General features: G+C 50.3%; 1 pseudogene; it reads left to right on the top strand.

Annotated features, from left to right (window-relative positions):
• Positions 1 to 576: 576 nt before the first annotated feature.
• LOC145857939 (mitochondrial ribonuclease P catalytic subunit-like) overlaps positions 577 to 15,019 on the top strand; it is a 28,945-nt pseudogene continuing 14,502 nt past the window's right edge.

Here is a 15,019-nt window from a genome sequence, read left to right as displayed (position 1 = left end):
AATCTTGTAAAAATAGCCTCCTCTCTTCTGTCCCTTCCTGCCATCCTCCCCTCCCCGTATACTCATCTGTCTAATCCTGCAATGGGTTTGTCGGCTATCGACATGATTATGACATCATGAAATTCAACTTTCTGATCACAGGCATTCATTCTCCTGCAGGTGAATACTCCGTCAATTCTTCTTCAGCTATATTATTTAGCCAAATTATCAGCCAAAGAATAAAATAATAAACCTGTTATTATCAGCTGTTAACTGGTTGTTACTTGTAGGCAATGACAACGGATGTGTCTTGACACTTCCAGCTAGCTAGCTAATGTTAGTTTGAATTTCACTTAACTGTTTTTGGTACAACAGAGGCATGAGACCGCACAGCTGACACTGACAGTGTATACAAAATAATATTGTTAAAGTAGTTGGTATCATCAAAATATTTTCTGTAAACAATGGGCTCCTTCCTGATATCAAAACCAAGAAAATGTCAAATACATTAGCCCACACTTTCATCCCAGCACTCCTGGCTTTATTCCCCTAAATAATGTGATCAGCAAGCTATCAGGTTGTACCAGACTATTATGCATGAAAGGAGTGAGTAGACATGAAAGTACCAACAGGAAAGAAGACAGACAGAGGGACTTCAATATCAGAGAGAGGCCCCCTTTTCCCAAGTCTGTGTTTGCTGCTGGAACAGCTAAGATAACTGCTGAATACCAAAAGAAGAGAGCTGAGGCGGCCCTGCTCATAAAGGGCTTCAGCAGATCAGAACGCTGGAAGGAGGCGCTATCACACCCATCAAGAGGGCCATCACAGCGTAACTACGGCGATGCCATCGTGGGGGCAGTACTGCATGGTGACGGTGCCACTGCCGGGGCCCTGTATGCCGAACTGATGGAAAAGGGCCTCATTCCCAACCAGGAGACATGGCAGGGCCTATTCCAGTGTGGCCTCTCTCATCAGGGCCACGGGGACGGGCTGCAGTTCATGCTTCATATAGAGACAACCAGATCTATCCCATGGAGACTCTGGCTAAAGATATCAAAGCTTGGTTTGAGAGGTAAGTCCTGAGTATAGGTTACTGAATAGGCCTACAATCACACAATATTATTGGGACAAAGCATGGGTTGTGCCTATTTTAGTTTGATGATGATGATATCTTCCTCTCTCCTGCCAAGAGTGGAAGCTGGTCCACCGTAGACCCCAGGTAACGACATAAACATTCTCCTCTTCATTAAACCATTAGACCTAATGAATTCAGAGTTTTAATCAGCACTTCATAGGCTACTTCTATACTTCTATAAGAAATCTAGATGGCTGGAAAATGTAAATATTTTTTTACCTCTGGCCTTTACCCCCTGTAACCAGGGAATTGTGTCTGAGCTGTCAGGCAGAGCTGGAATTCATCACACAGAGTCAGGAGGAGTACACCCAGCTCAAGGACAGGGTTATGGGGGATGTGATCCAAGGCAGTGACGTCTTAAATGAGACCACTCCAGAGGTTTTGGAACCTCTTTTTCTTTCTTATTTGTCTCCCTCTTGTCTATCCCCACACTGATAGTGTCCAAACACATTATGCAAACTGTCTGCACTACAGGTCAGCTTTATGTTTTTTTATCAGCCGATCCTTTTGAGTACATTTGGTTGAACAAACACATCATGTAAAAGTAGATAGATCAATGGCCAGTAGATGGTGCTAGTTTCGTATTAAACCAAGTCTGCACGATGTGAATTTAATGGCAAAGGGTTGGTATTGTCAAGCAACTGCAGATTTCTCCTGCATTTCTCCAGATGCATGCAGTGAGATTTGCACATTTTTGATTTTGCATTGAACTATTCCTTTGGTGCTGGATGTTTGGGGAAACATTTTAAAAGTATTGGTCAAACTAATCAGCTGGGAAATGCATTATTGCATGATACAGTGTTGTTCAGGGCTGATCTTGCTTTAGTCTTAGAGTTTGCTGTAGTTTAACGATTTATCTCATTCCTGAATTAGACAAGATAATTTGCTGCATGGGGTCCTCTTGTATGAGCAGGACGTCTACTGATTAAATAACAAGATGTCCTCCAAAGAATCAGGCATGTTTCACAATTAGATGAGATTATGGGGATTTCCAGTTGCAGCACATTTAGCTCCCCGTGTCTCTCTATGCATCCCTCACTGAGCCCGCTCATAGTCAGTCAGCTCAGTCCAGCCACACATTGCAGACACTAGCAAAGGCTGGTCAATATGTAGGTGACAAAATAAATTTCAGCCTTTACTGGCAAAGACCTGTTGCACCTCATTGGCTTTGTTAGACAGGCAGCCCAAATCTGATTGTTTTCTTTGTCACTAATTGGTCTTTTGACCAATCAGATCAGCTCAGAAAAAGAGCTGATGTGGAAAGATCTAATGTGATTGGTCAAAAATATCCGAATTGGGCAGCCTGTCTAAATGCAGTGTTTGATGATAGCTGCTTGTAGGCTCTTCACAGGTCAAAATAATTGTACAGTATCTAGCTTACCTCCATTTGTCACTGTTCCTATATGTGGCAATTTATGTTTCATCAATAAGAAATCTTCAGACGCATGAGAGGAAACATATAATTCTTAGAGACTGAGTCTTATCTTATGTACCTAATGCTCCTTAGGGCTCAGACACAACAATAGCATTTACAGTCTGAGAGTACTTAGCACCTCTGAACGTAATTTGCCCACGGATTTTACATGTAGAATTTTGTGAAAATGTTGCCAGCCAGACGTCTACCGCGGGTTGTACTTAAAACACAGCGCGCTGAACGATCAGCAGACGAACGCTAGATACACATTCATTGCGATGTGTGCAAGCCTTTATACACAATATAACCTACAGACTATTGTGGGGAAAACACCTTGTTAATTCTGTTTTGTCTTAATGGGACTATGGGAACTCCTTTTTGTACAGATACACTACATGACCAAAAGTATGTGGACAGCTGCTCGTCGAACATCTCATTCCAAAATCATGGTCATTAATATGGAGTTGGTCCCCCTTTGGCTGCTATAACAGCCTTCCAATTAAATTCCAATTCATCCCAAAGGTGTTCGATGGGGTTGAGGTCAGGGCTCTGTGCAGGCAAGTCAAGTTCTTCCACACCGATCTCGACGAACCAATTCTGTATGGACCTCGCTTTGTGCACAGGGGCATTGTCATGCTGAAACAGGAAAGGGCCTTCCCCCAAACTGTTGCCACAAGGTTGGAAGCAAAGAATCATCTAAAATGTAATTGTATGCTGTAGCATTAAGATTTCCCTTCACTGGAACTAAGGGGCCTAACCCAAACCATGAAAAACGAAGGATACGTATGTAACAGCGGTTATGTGAGCTATATGGATCACTCCAATATATTGGTATTGCTCCGCGGCGGAGGGATAAATCCGAAGTGAGGATTTACAGATTTACTCCCGTGTACACCTGTGTCACGGCTGGGGTCCGCCCCTATATATAGACCCCATGGCCGTGACACATGTTCTCGACATCATTTTTGAGGCGCCTCTAGCACCCTAGAGGATTAGAGTGATCCATATAGCTCACATGACTGTTGCTACATACATAACCTTCGTTATGTTTCACTATATTGGATCACTCCAATATATTGGTATACCCGTACCAGATTTAGTCGGTGCTAGAGGGACCTGGCCAGCCTGCAGCGAAGTCCCAGCGAGGGATCGAGACACAGGGGCCGTCAATGTGGAAGGGGGTCACGGCACAGTCCCAGGAAGGGGAGACGACGCCCAGGACCGCTGAACCAACCGCAGAGGGAGGTGCCACATTTACCCGATAGTACCTAGCAAAGTTGCAAGAGGAAGCCCAGCTGGCCGCAGCACAGATATCAGCAAGGGGTACTCTTCTCAGTAGAGCCCAGGATGCAGCCACACCTCGTGTTGAATGTGTCACCTCAGATCCCAGCACTGGCCTGCCAGCCAGGCGGTATGCTGTCGTAATCGTGTCTATGATCCAGTGAGAGCCTCTGCTTTGATAGCCCAGCCCCCAGGACTCTCTCACCATAGCAGACAAAGAGCTGGTCTGTTGTTCTCACTGACCGTGTTCGCTCCACATAGGCAGCCAGTGCCCACACAGGGCACAGCATGCCGGAGGGAGGCCCAGGCTCCCCCGCCATTGCCCGGGGGGTCGTAAGCAGACAGGATAAAAGGGATGTTCACATGTTTGTCTGACAGAACCTTCGGGAGGAATGAAGGGTTGAGGCGGAGAGATATACTCCTCCCACCGGGTCCATCCGGTAGCACTCAGAAAGAGCATGGAGCTCACCCACCCCCTCATGGAAGTAATCGCTAATAAGAAAGCCACCTTCATAGAGAGGTGTTTCAGGGAGGCAGACTCCAACGGTTCGAAAGGCAGCTTTGCCAAAGCTGCCAAGACAACATCCAGATCCCAGCTCGCCATTGAGCGGGCCCAAGTTGGATGCAGGTGACAAACCCCCTTCATAAACCTGGAGACCAAAGGATAGCACCCTCTAGCCTGTCCATCCACCCCACATGGCAGGCAGATATAGCAGCCAAATACCCTCTCAGTGTAGAGGTTGCCAAGCCCTCATCCAAGAGAGACTGCAGGTATTGGAGGACATACTGCACCCCGCATCACTCGGGCACAACCTTAATACCAGTGCAACAAGAGCATAATAACCGCCAGTGCAACTGGTATGCCGCAATTGTAGCCGGTGCCCTTGCACTCTGCATGGTGTTCATTACACCCTCCTAACATGGACCATTGGTGCCGTTTAGCGGTCAAGCCCACAGACTGAGGCGGTGTGGTCTTGAATGCCACAGAGTTCCCCCAGCCTGAGACAGCAGGTTGGGTCTCAGGGGCAGTTGCCTAGGTGTCCCAGTCAACAGGGACAGGAGAAGGCTGAACCAGGGTTGTCTGGGCCAGTACGGGGCCACCAGCAGCAGACAATGCTCCGCCATTCTGGTCCTGTCCAGCACAGCCTGGATCAGGGGAAAAAGGGGGAATGCGTAAAGCTCCAGCCCTGGCCAATCATGAGCCAGAGCATCCAAGCCCAGAGGCCCTGGTGGCTCCGACATGGAGTACCACAGGAGGCGGTGTGCATTGTCCAGGGAGGCAAACGGGTCAACCTGCAACCTCCCGAACTTGTCCCACAGGTGCAGCTCCAGTCCCATGGTGGCGGGCCCTCCCTCGAGAACATATCCACAGCTACATTCAGGATGCAGGTATGTGCGCTGCGCGTAGAGACGCTAGATGTCCCTGATCCCAGAGAAGGAGCTCCCGTGCCATAAGATGGAGGTGGTGGGACCTCAGTCCACCCTGATGGTTGATGTAAGCCACCACTGTGGTGTTGTCCGTTCTCACCAGGACATGTCTTCCCTTCAGATGTGGAAGGAAAGACCGCAGGGCCAGCAGTACATCTCGGAGCTCTAGTGTATTGATGTGCCTGCTGCTCCAAGGGGGTAGCCAACAGCCGCTGGCCTACCTGCCCTTGGTCACCCCCCCCATTGTTGAGGAGTGACAGCACCACCTCAACAATGCTTTGAGGCACTGTGCGGTCACCCACAGCTGGCGGTGATGGTGGCGCTTCGGGTGCGGCCGGTGGGAGTTGAACCATCGTTGAAGAGGCCAGAGATGGAGCAGGCCCAGGGGAATCAGCAACGAGGCCGCCGCCAGCAAGCCCAACGGGCATTGGCAGGTCAGGGCGGATACCACCCGCTCCTGCCGAAAGTGGTCGAGACAAGATAAGATCGCCTGAACCCTTCTGGTGGGCAGGCGTGCGCTCATGAGAACTGAGTCCAGTTCCATGCCAATGAAGGCCACCCTCTGGGTGGGCATCAGACCCAGCCTGCGATGTGGGTCAGTAGCATGTCTCTGTCTGACAGGACCTAGGTCCTGGTCAGGGCACAAATCAGCTAATCGTCCAGGTAATTGAGGATAAACAATCCTCGGGACGTGAGAGGTGCCAGGACAGCGTCCATGCACTTTGTGAAAGTGCGTGTGCCAAGGAGAGGCCGAAGGGAAGAACCATGAATTCGTAAGCTGTCCCTTCGAAAGCGAATTGGAGGTACTGCCACAGGAACATGGAAGTACGCATTGAGGTTTCGGAGGTAAAGAATCAGTAGAAACCCTCCATCTCTTTTTGGGAGCACAAAATAAGTGGAGTAGAACCCACCTAGCCGTTCTGATGTCTCGATCCTGCGGATGGCACGCTTGTCCAGGAGTGAGGAGATCTCCAGCCGTAGGGTTTTCTTCAGGGGGTCGGCCACAGTGGTGACACAAAGGTCCCTGAAGGATGGGGCCGGCACCGGAATTGGAGTCAGTACCCCTCGAGCATTGTGGACAACACCCAGTGGGACTCCACACCCTCCCCCCACATTGCCCTTTGAGACCGGGAGAAGCGGCCGAGGCCGGAGAAGGGTGTGTCAGAGGTCCTGCCGTGGCCCGCCTCTCCTCGGATTCCCCAGGCACGTCCCTGTGGCGGTGACGGTTGACAGGTTGTTGCTCCACCGCACGCTGTGCCCCTCCCTGCTGTCATCCCTCAGCATGAGGCGATGGGGCAGGAGAGGGACCCCACTATCGTTCAGGTGCAGGTGGGTGGCATGGATCGGGGCCTGAGGAGGCCTTGGACCAGGGCCTGAGGAGGCGGCATGAACCGTCTCAGGGTCTCCCGGTCCCTACGAACCTTATCGGTCCGCTCCAGAATGTCATCAACCCCTGGGCCAAACGTCAGCCCTGGGGTGATGGGGAGAGTGGCAAATGTGCTCTGGAGAGCAGCTGGCAGACGGGATTGGGCCAGCCAGAGATGGCGCCGGGAGGTAACCACATGCGCCATTGCCCATTCATTGGCGCGGGCCACATCCCTCAAGAGCAGGGAAAGCAGGCGAGACACCTCCATCGCTTCCCGGAGGAGCTCCTCTGTGCCCTCCTGCAGCCAGGGAAACAGAGTCTGCAGGTAGGCCTGCAGCAGCATGGCCGCGTTGGTAAGGCGGCCAAGAGAGCAGAGGGTCCCATATGTGGCTTTCAAGTACGCATCAAAGACTCTGGGGTCCCAGCTTCAGTCACAGGATCCGCCCTATAATCTCCCAGTCCGAGAGGACCATGGCAGCTATCATGGTGTCCATGGTTGGGTACTCCCGGAGCCCTAGTGCCTCTGCGCCCGCAACATAACTCCATGGTCCAGTCTCTGCAGTGAGTCGGAAGGACCCCCTGGCAGAGGCCCAGCTCTCCTGCAAGGTCTCGCGGAACTCAGCAGAGATGGGGACAGTTGGAGAGTCATCACTGTCTACCAGTTTTATGTCCTGTGCAGTGGCTACCCGAGCAGCATCACACCTGTCACAAAGAGAAGCCATAAGCTCAGCCAAGCCAACAAGGCCATGGAGCAGGGGTCCGAGGCCATGGAGCAGGGGTCCGACACCCTGGGAGAGCTTATGTCGTGACCCGCTTGGAGTAATTGGAACCAAGTGAGGGATAAATTACCCAGTACCTCTGCAAAAAACAGGGAAGACCCGTGTGGGAAAAGCAGGCAGACAAAAAAAACAACAACCAGGTAATGGATTTGAATTATTAATTTATTTGTTTTTGGTTTACGCCAACTGCAATATTACCTAGTCGGTTTAATATCCAAGCAGTAAAAACAGCACCATATGATGGAGTAACTCCGTTAAGGAACTCCAAAGTTAATGTCTCAACGTAGTGGAAAGCCCACCATGATACTCTTACACTCTGCAGGGGAAGAAAATGAAAAAAAACCCTGCAGGGTAATTAGCAGAGAACCCGCGTGGGAGCAAGATGTTAAAGCAATTCACAACACACACATAGAACAAGTCAGTCAGCAAGTTGTGTAAGGTAAATTATAGTTTGTGGCAGCAAGAGCCACCATACTAATGGATGCACACAGAATCGTAGTGTAACACTAACGAAACACAAGTACGACAAACCACGGGCAGAAGATACAGATCAACCGTGCACAGCAAGTGGAGCACTCAAGAGGAGGGGCTGGCCATGTGACCAGCTGCTCCAGGCTGCAAACAGCCAGTGAGTATACTTCCACGCAAGATATTACACTTACCAGTGACTTACCACTCTAAAATGTGCAGTTTTGTCACACAACACAATGCCCGTATGTCTCAAGTTTTGAGCGAGCATGCAATTGGCATGTTCAGTATAGATAAAGATATGCATATTGTATAATAAAGTAATATGCTATTTTATGGCAGTTTATTTACGGAAATGCAATTCGCTGCTGCTGCATGACAGTTAAATCCCTGTTTTGAGCTGTAATCCCTCTCTGTTGCTTTAGGTAACACTAGGTTTTTGTGACATGTTTATTTCTGGGCATAGCTTGGACAGTTTTAAACCCGCTGCAGTTGTAAGCTGCACAAAAGAGTTTCACATTTCAGCCCTCAATAGGCTCTCACATGAGTGACCCTGGAAAGTCCCTGCCTGCTCTGTGTGTGTGTGTGTGTGTGTGTGTGTGTGTGTGTGTGTGTGTGTGTGTGTGTGTGTGTGTGTGTGTGTGTGTGTGTGTGTGTGTGTGTGTGTGTGTGTGTGTGTGTGTGTGTGTGTGTGTGTGTGTGTGTGTGTGCGTGCGTGCACATGTGTTTGTGGGTGGACTCTAACCCCCCATGTCTACATGAGTGAGTAGTTCATGTAGTGAAACCACTGTGGGGCACTGAAAACTAACGCCTTCAGTCCTGGGGCTGGAGCATTGCTCCTTGCATGCTCCTATGCAGCATCAGTGTTTTATTTTCAAGGTTCAACTTTTGTTAAGTCTGTCGCATGAAACAGTGCAAGAACAATGCATTTGGAACCAATTGAAAAGCATCTGCATAATTTTTGTCTAGGATTCACAATACTGCTTTGTATTAGCCAGTTTCTCTTTCTGTCCCATCAATACTTTGAGGTAAAGGCATAGCATAAACACAAAATAATCTTACACTGACAAGAAAGAGTTTATGGTAACATTTTGCAGCAAGTTGACAGGGTTTTTTAGAATATAAACCCAGCCATAGAACTTAAACAACCGCTTTCTTTTGCTTTAGACTAGACGCTATTAGGTCACAGACATATGGGTGGAACAAATAGTTATCTACAACTTTTGTTTTGGGAGGTTGGGGGATTTTTGTAGAATAGTTGTGGAATGTCACTGTGTAGCCTAATGCATTTAATATGTAGGCTCCTTGGTGCTTTTAGACATTTTATCTTGTTGATAAAATTGTTTCTCAGACTTCTGTCCTTTTTCCACATGGATAACTTAATTGTGCAAGAACAATGAAGAGCCATCAAATGTGAAAGAATCTCTTCCTACTTGTCACAAGTGTGGAGAGGAGTAGGCAGGAGGCAGTCACAGGTTTAGAACTACTGAATTTATTAAAGCACCATATATAAAAGCGTGACGAAACCCAAAGTGCAAAAATAATAAAGTACTCGGGAAATATTAGGAGAGATTCCTCTCAGGAAAACAAGCAACATTTACAATGACCGACAAAGACAAATGACAGGGAGTATATCTATACAGTGATGGAGTGGGAATTTGAACCAGGTGTGTGTAATGATGACGAGACAAGTCCGGGGTTGACGAGTGAAGGGCATTTGCCAGCAGCAGATTCAGCAGCAACTAGAAAGCCGGCGACACTGAATGCCTGAGCTGGACAGGAGGGGGAGGTCAGTCAGGATGACGCCTGTGGAAGTCCCGAATGAGAGAACGGTCTAGGACGTCCCGCCCCGAAACCCAGCACCGCTCTTCGGGACCGTACCCCTCCCAGTCGACCAGGTACTGGAGAGACCCCTCCAGTACCCATCCCAGACCCCAACAGGCTGCGGACGGAGTACGCTGGGGCCCCCTCGCCGTCCAAGGGAGGGGGAGGTGCGTCGTGGAGTCCAGCACTTGCCAAGCGACCAGCTGCCACCAGCCTGAGGAGAGATACATGAAATGAGGGTGAGATACGGTAATTGACGACGTGCTGGAGACGGGTGTGCGCTGTGTTCCATACCTCCTCGACTCGCTGGAACCAAATCGTCCACCGCAGGAGCCTCGATCTGACTCCGGTGCCAGGATGCCAGGGCCGGCTGATAGCCTAGAACACACTGAAAGTTTAGTGGAGGTTAGTGGAGGAGTGACGGAGGGAGTTTTGTGCATGTTCTGCCCAAGGCAGAAATGCAGCCCACTTCCCCGGCCGGTCCTGACAGTAACTACGAAGGTACCTACCCAGTTCCTGATTTACCCTTTCCACCTGCCCATTTGATTGGGGACGGTACCCAGAGGTGAGGCTGACCGTGAACCCCCAGTCGTTCGATGATGGCCTTCCAGACATGGGAGGTGAACTGAGGACCACACAGCCAGACACGATGAATCCCGTAGTGCCGGAAGACGTGAGAGAAGAGAGCCTCCACGGTCTGCATGGCCGTAGGGAGACCAGGCAGAGGAATCAAACGACAGGCTTTGGAAAACTGGTCCACAATGACCAGGATGGTGGTGTGCCCCTCCAAGGGGGGTAGGTCTGTGACAAAGTCCACAGAGAGATGGGACCAGGGTCGTTGTGGAACCGGCAGCGGGTGGAGTTTGCCATAGGGGAGGCGTCTCGGTGTCTTGCTCTGTGCGCAGGTGGAGCATGAAGAGATGTAAACCCGGATGTCCTAGGCCAAGGTGGGCCACTAGTACTTGGCGGAGAGACAGTCGATAGTACGGGCCATACCCAGGAGCCCCGACACAGGTGCTGTGTGTTCCCAGGCGAGGAGACAGTCCCGCTGTCACGTCCTATACCAGTAAAAGGGGTCATTTGTCATTGTAGTATGGTCAGGGCGTGGCAGGGGATGTTGTTTTTGTGTGTTTTGGGGTTGGTTTGTTTCATGGGGATTTGTTCTTGTTTTCATTTTCTATGTTAATTTTCTATGTGTGGCCGAGTATGGTTTCCATTCAGAGGCAGGTGTCTTTCGTTGTCTCTGATTGGAAGCCATACTTAGGCAGCGTGTTTTTTCCTTTGGGTTTGTGAGTGGTTGTTTTCGTATATAGTCAATGTTACCTTACGGAACTGTTTGCTGTCGTTTGTTTTTTCTTTGTTTAAGTGTTCTCCTATAATAAACAAGTAAGAATGAGCACTCTACACGCTGCACCTTGGTCTCATCAATTCGACGTTTGTGACACCCACACATCAGAGGGTACGTAGGTACGCCCCTTGGGACAGTGGGCAGGTAAGGGCTCCTGTCGCAGGGCTTGACGGATGTCCGCGTCCACACAACAGAAGCCACAACGCGGGACGGGGGAATATTGGGTGTCACTTTCTCCCTCGGATCCTCTGTATCATGCACTCGGGACGACATATCGGCCTTGACGTTCTTAGATCCCGGCAGCTAGGAGAGGGTAAAGTCAAACCCACTGGCTCCAGGTCATCTATACGTTTTTGCTAGGTAAAGCCCCGCCTAATCTCAGCTCACTGGTCACCATAGCAGCACCCACCCGTGGCACCGCTCCAGCAGGTATATTTCACTGGTCACGCCCAAAGCCAATTCCTCCTTTGGTCGTCTTTCCTTCCAGTTCTCTGCTGCCAATGACTGGAACGAATTGCAAAAAAATTTTAAATCACTGAAGCTGGAGACTCATATCTCCCTCATTAACTTTAAGCACCAGCTGTCAGAGCAGCTCACAGATCACTGTACCTGTACATAGCCCATCCAACAACCTCATCCCCATACTGTTATTTATTTATTTTGCTCCTTTGCACCCCAGTATCTCTACTTGCACATTCATCTTCTGCACATCTATCACTCCAGTGTTTAATTGCTATATTGTAATTATTTCGCCACTATGGCCTATTTATTGCCTTACCTCCCTTATCTGCACACACTGTATATATACTTTTCTATTGTATTATTGACTGCATGTTTGTTTATTCCATGTGTAACTGTGTTGTTGTTTGTGTCGCACTGCTTTGCTTTATCTTGGCCAGGTCAAAGATGTAAATGAGAACTTGTTCTCAATTAGCCTACCTGGTTAAATAAAGGTGAAATAAAAAAATGTAAAAAACAAAAGTCGAACCTGGTGAAGAATAGGGCCCACCTGACCTGACGCGGGTTCAGCCTCTTGACTGCTCGAATATACTCTAGGTTCCGGTGGTCCATCCAAACCAGGAATGTGTTTTGAGCACCCTCCAGCCAGTGCCGCCATGTTTTCAATGCCTTCTTGATGGCCAGCAACTCACTATCCCCCACGTTGTAATTTCGCTCTGCGGGAGACAGCTTCCGTGAGTAGAAGGCGCATAGATGGAATTTAGGCAGTGATCCAGTGCGTTGGGAGGGAACAGTTCCTACTCCAACCTCGGAGGCGTCCACCTCCACGATGAAGGGCACATACAGATCAGGATGAGCCAGAACAGATGCATTCGTAAAACGTTCCTTGAGCGCATGGATGGCTTTGTTGGCCTCAGTCCAGCGCAGCTGTTGAGGACCTCCCTTCAGGAGTGTCGAGAGAGGGGCCACCACTGTGCTGAAAACCCCTAATGAAACGCCTGAAATAGTTGCCAAAACCTAGGAACCGCTGCACCGCCTTTATGTTGGATGGAACAGGCCACGACCGTACTGCACTGACCCTCTGCTCTTCCATTTCCACTTCCGCGGTGGATATCCGATAGCCCAGGAAGGAGACAACCTGCTGGAAGAAAAGACACTTCTCCGCCTTGGCGTACAGGTGATGCCCTATCAGCCTCTCCAAAACAGACCTGACATGAGACATGTTGTTCGCGTGTAGTGGCGTACACCAAGATGTCGTCTATGTACACCATTACACAGCGACCCAACATGTCTCTGAACACCTCGTTAATTAAGGATTGAAACACAGAAGGTGCATTTGTCAGGCCGTAGGGCATTACCCTGTATTTGTAGTGCCCGGTGCTGGTGCTGACGGCGGTCTTCCATTCATCCCCCACTCTGATGCGCACCAGGTTGTAGGCACTACGTAAATTCATTTTGGTAAAGTACTGAGCACTGGGTATAAGAGGCAGGGGATAACTGAATTTAACAGTTGCCTTATTCAGTGTCTGGTAATCGATACAGGGGCGGAAACCTCCTTCCTTCTTCAGGAAAAAGAAGCTGGAGGAGGCCGGAGAGGTGGATTGACGGAGGAATCTTTGGGCCAGCGCCTCCTGGACGTAGACCTCCATGGCTTCGGTGCATGCGAGAGAGGGTAGATGTGCCCCGCGGGAGGGTAGAACCAGGCAGTAGGTCGATAGTGCAGTCCCATGGGTGATGAGGGGACAGGCACATGGCACAAGTCTTCGAAAAAGCCACCTGTAGGTCCCAGTATTCCTCCGGGATAGGGACGTGGGTGGCCTGGTCCGGACTTTCCACAGAGGTGGCACAGATAGACACCTCCCCTGACACTCCTGTGACCAACCCAACAACCTCTTCTCTGTCCACGATATCCTGGGGTTATGCAACTGTAACCAGGGGAAACCTAAAACTACGGGGTGTGCAGGAGAGTCTAAGATGAGGAAAGTGATGGGTTCACGGTGGTTGTAGCAACTGAGGGAAATGGGAATCGTGGTCTGGCACACCAGTCCTGTTCCTAGTGGACAGTTGTCTAGGGCATGGACTGGGATAGGAGGTTGTAAAGGGACTAGAGGAATGCGTAATGATAAGGCCTCTGACCGGTCTAGGAAATTGCTTGCAGAACCTGAGTCCACTAGGGCAGGACTCAGTGGGGGGCCAGGATAGTCTGGGAAGGTGACAGGAAGGAGGACGGACTGGGTGGACAGAGAGGAGGAAGGCATGTTCACATCTAGCTGGGAAGGTGCAGGAGCGTCACCTCAGCCTTTCGCTTCCTCGCCTGGTTCTCCTTCTGGGACAGGTGTTCCAGGGGTGGTCCGACTCCTCACATTAGCAGAGACCCTGTTGACGGCGGTGTTGATGTTCCTCTGGGGGAAGGTGCGTCGTGCCCACCCCCATGGGCTCAGTCTTGCTGGAGGTTCCTGGGAGAGACCCGAACCCCCGGGATGGGCGACAACGGGCACGCAGTAGATTATCCAGGTGGATGGCCATGACGATGAGCTGGTCCAGCATAAGGTCCTCATCGCAACAGGCCCACTGGCCCACTGCGGAAAACCATCAACAGGGTCTGGTCGCCAGTGGACGCAGCCACCGTCCGGAAATCCAGAGCGTACTCAGACACTCTCCTGGACCCCTGACGTAGACGGAGGAGATGCTCACCTCCCTCTCGGCCCTCTGTAGGGTGGTCGAAAATGGCACGGAAGAGTTGGGTGAAGTGCTCATAGGACTGCACTTCTAGAACTTCCCTCTCCCAGACAACGTGCGCCCATTCCAGAGCCCGGCCTGTTGAGACCACCAAGGCCACCTTGTCCCTCTCAGAGGCTGTCCCAGCATGACAGGCAAGGTGGAGGTCACACTGCAGGAGAAACCCCCTACAGTGAGCTGGGGTGCCGTCAAACCGCTCCAGGAGGGGCAGGTGGAGGTTGCTAATCAGACCGGGTGATGCAGATGGTGGTGGGGTGGCTGGAACGACCGCGGGGAGCTGGGAAGGTGGTGATTTAGCCTGCAGCTGGCATACAGTCTGGAGCACCTCGTTCATGGCAGTCCCGAGGTGCTCCAGGCACAAGTCGTGGTGGTGGAACTTTGCTCCTGTAGCGGAGAGGTGGCGATGTCCTGCTGCTTCCTGTTCTCTTGGGTCAGTCATTCTGTCACAAGTGTAGAGAGGAGCAGGTAGGAGGCAGTCGCAGGTTTAGAACTACTGAATTTATTAAAGCACCATATATAAAAGCGGGATGAAACCCAAAGAGCAAAATAATAAAACAAGCAACATTTACAATGACCGACAAAGACAAATGACAGGACGAGTATATATACAGTGAACCAAGTGTGTGTAATGATGACGAGACAAGTCCGGGGTTAATGAGTGAAGGGCGGCAGCAGAATGCCAGCTACGCCGAACGCCTGAGCTGGACAGGAGGGGGAGCCAAAGCGAAGGCTGTGCTCTGCCAAACACTTTCTCTCCACAATCAAATCAAATCAAATCAAACCAAAGTTTATTTGTCAC

Source organism: Salmo salar, chromosome 09 (assembly GCF_965601325.2).
Source record: "Salmo salar chromosome 09, fSalSal1, whole genome shotgun sequence".
In the NCBI taxonomy this organism is placed as follows: domain Eukaryota; kingdom Metazoa; phylum Chordata; class Actinopteri; order Salmoniformes; family Salmonidae; genus Salmo; species Salmo salar.
This window is presented reverse-complemented; position numbering and strand designations above follow the sequence as displayed.